This window comes from Canis aureus, chromosome 30 (genome assembly GCF_053574225.1).
Source record: "Canis aureus isolate CA01 chromosome 30, VMU_Caureus_v.1.0, whole genome shotgun sequence".
Lineage (NCBI taxonomy): Eukaryota > Metazoa > Chordata > Mammalia > Carnivora > Canidae > Canis > Canis aureus.
In genome coordinates this window covers 30,573,860-30,577,676 of record NC_135640.1, presented here as the reverse complement: position 1 = coordinate 30,577,676, position 3,817 = coordinate 30,573,860, and positions in this window count along the sequence as shown.

Genomic DNA, 3,817 nt, shown 5'->3' with positions numbered 1-3,817 from the left:
CAGTTATAATGAAAAACCAGAACAAAGTTTTTGAAGATGAGGTCCAGCATGTATTTTCAATATTAACTATTTTAAAGACTACAGTCTTATGCTACTACGAAAGAGCCTTATATTTAGAGCAAGGAAACTTCAGGTGCAAACTTCAGGTGAAACTTTGCTCCCCTATTCACTATTTGTTTGGCCATCTTCAAATAGTTTAAGGTCTCCAAACTTTGATTTTCTTTTCTGTAAAATGGAATTCATAATTTTTAATCACAATACTAGTTTATATACATGGAAGCATTTTGCAAACTGTCAAATACTATAAAATATAAGATGTTAGTAATTTTCGGTTTGGAAAGATATCCATGATGAACCTATCTTCACCTGGGTATTGAGTGTTAAGATAAGGTCTGTTTAGGATTAGTGTGCTGTGTTCCAACGTGCCACTTATAGCTGACACAGCATATGGCAGTCGAGTTTCTATTAAGGCAAATCTTTCATTTCACAGACTGTAATGCTCCACCTGCCTGCTATTACATTTTATATGTTGTCAGTTACAGCTTCCAGAGCAAGCTATCATAGTGATGTCAGCTGCAGATTAAAAGAAGGTAGTACTGGCTTTGAATAAAAGAGATTGTAATGTTCACGAGTTGGATCCTTCAGTTGGAACATGTTTTTCTCCCTTGTGGCTCACCAGTATACATTCTGAGCATATGCTGGCTCTAGTCTGTGATCTCCTGTTGGATATCAGAACACATGCTGCTTTATAGAGTTGGGTGACATCAGGGAACTAACTGGCTTCTCTTTCATATTTGAACTACATAGGGATTATCTTTAAATTCTCCCTCAATGTCTGGTCTGGCTGCACCTAGAACAGACACCTGCCTTCACGAATGAAAGCTCCCATGGCTTCCTGCTCTTCTGTGAGGCTCCTTTTTCTCTTGAGTTCAGTTCAACAAAGACTAGTTGGATCCACTGCTCTTTGTCTCATGGAGGAGTAGGATTCTATTTTGTCCAAGCTTTTTTCGTTGTTATGGGAATGAAGACATTTCTTCATCTTTGATATGCTAACCAAAAGCAGAAACCTCATCTTATAGATCTCTTTTCACATTCTACCTGCAAATCCACTTGGAAGTTTTTGGATTTTTCTGAACTTTTCAATTTAATGATTGCGACTATTTTGATTTTTCTATATTTCCTGGCACAAATGAATTCTCTGCTGGGGAAAAGTCAGAACTTTGGAGCAATACAGAATGTAAAAAAGTATCTAGTCCAATTAATGTTTCTTATCTATGGTTTTCAATAATGTGGGAGTCATAGGCATGATTCTTATTTCGGGGAATTGAGTGTAATGTATTCCATGAACATGGCAACATGCAAATCAAAGGTGATTAATTTGGATTGGAAGTTGAGCCATTTCCAAAGGGAAAAATATGTGTTAATCATTCCTAATCCCCTGTTGCTTCTAGAAGTAGTTACTCAAGTATACCAATGGCTTATTTCCATCATAAAAAGGAAAACCTGTGTAAATGCTAATAGAATTAGATAAAGCTGTTTAAAACATGCCATATACCTTCCTGAAAATGTTTTTAATTCCTAAAATTTTAGATTAAAATTCCTAGAATTTTATATTTTAATTCCTAGGTTTACCATAGAAATATTAGTAGGTAGCATATTAAACCATTCTGTAAATGAAAAATTCTAGAAATTGAATCAATTTTCTCATTTTGCACAATGCCTTCATAATCCTGGGGAAAAGTATCTTTAAGTATTGTACTTTGGGGCAGCCCGGGTGGCTCAGCGGCTCAGCGCTGCCTTTAGCCCAGGGCCTGATCCTGGAGACCCTGGATCGAGTCCCACGTGGGGCCCCTGCAGGGAGCCTACTTCTCCCTCTGCCCGTGTCTCTGTCTGTCTGTCTCTCTCTCTGTGTCTCTAATGAATAAGTAAATAAAATCTTTTTAAAGAAAAAAAAAAGTGCTCGATCTTTCAAAAATAAAATACATAAAATATTTCATTAAAAATTACTTATTCATATTAACAATAACTTATTTGTATCTGTTTCATCCTCAGAATTTTCTAAATGTATCCTATTTGTATTCCATGATTGTTAAACTAGAACTAATATTCAAATCCAACTGTTAACATTTCTATGGCATATTAGCATACATTTTGCCTCAGGTAAAATGTAGCAAAGCTAATAACTATTTCCTTCTAAAAGTTTTACAATCCCAAAGGTCCCTATTAACATTCTCTGTCCTTAATGCTATGCATAATCAAATAATACTGTTTTGGTTGGTTTTCTAGCTCATATTTATTTTACTTCTAAAGTGCCATAGGCCATAAGGACATGTTGCTCCCCTCTCTCTGGGTGTGTAATTGGTTTTAATATATGCAATGATAACCATAGCTAACACTTAATAATGTGATAATTACCATTTCTAGACACTGTTCTCAATGCTTTACATGTATTATTTCATTTAATTCTTAACACTTCTTATTCTCATCTTCAAGAATAGATAAAATAACTGAGAGACAGAGGTTGCACTTATCCAGATTAACACAAATGGTAAAAGACAAAGCTTGGGTTTGGACTTTGACAGCCTGGCCCTAAAAAGTCAGTGATAATAGGATACTGATATCTAAACTGGGATGCCCTTGAGAGTAAAAGATGATAATGTTAATAATTACACCAGCTAATAAGGTACATCGTCCTCCGAACTTTTACTTGTGAATGCACTGTGATTATGATGTCTCTGAGTAAAACAATACATTAAAGATGTATTGAATTTATGATTATGTCATTTCTTCATTTGAATACAGCTATATTTGATTCAGTTGCCAGCAGATGAATATGTTTGGTTATGGGAAAAGAGAAACAGAATGAAGGGCAGAAATTTGGAGAACACTTTGAGAGGTGTGAAACATTCATTACTAGGTTTACCATAGGAATACATTTTGAATGATAGAAAAACATAAGACAACTACATGAAGGATGGATAGGTTATCAAAACGTTATGAAGAGCCAACAAGTTAGGTAGATGAGATATTCCAAGGAGAAGAAATAAATTATATGTTTTTAAAGAATAATTTTTGACACACATGTTGATCACTTTTCTCATTAATTTATAGATTCGATGGCACATTTGACCTGATCACCACTGTATGTTGTTTTGAAAGCAAGTAAGACACAGACATAACTCTGTCTCAGTGGCTTTCTTCATGCATGTGAATACTGACCAATTTGATGTGTTAAATTGTAACAAGAAAGAAGCTGGGTTTATGGCGTTAGGTAAAATAAAAGGATGATGAAAGAGACAAAAGGGTTTGTTGGAGTAGTTCTCAAGAGGACATGTGTTCACATGGGAATTTCGCATTAAAAGAAGGTGTCACACTGCTGCTTAAGGATGATAAAATCTGAGAAGTGTGTTTCATAAAAATACAACTTACTTCAGAGTGAAGGTTTATTTGGGGGAAATCCAAGTTAGCAGGAGGTGACCTAAAAACTTCCTTTACCTTCTGTAACAAAACCTTTTTTTAAGAGAACATCACAAAATAAGGAAAGCTGCTACACAAGCTGATAGGAGGAGGAGAGACAGAGTGTGTATGAGACATGCCCTGCCCATTCCTGGCAGTTGGTATGTGTATATATATAGGACTTGGCTCTCTGAACCATCAATCTTCCTTTATGACCAACTGAAACTTTACCAGCTGACTGCCAGGCATTCCAGTTATGACAGGAAATCTTGGGGAGCTGGTGGTTGTGGCCATGACTGTGGCTATGATATGGATGCAGAAGCAGCCCAGGAACAGGCTTCAGTTAAGGCTCTGGATATAC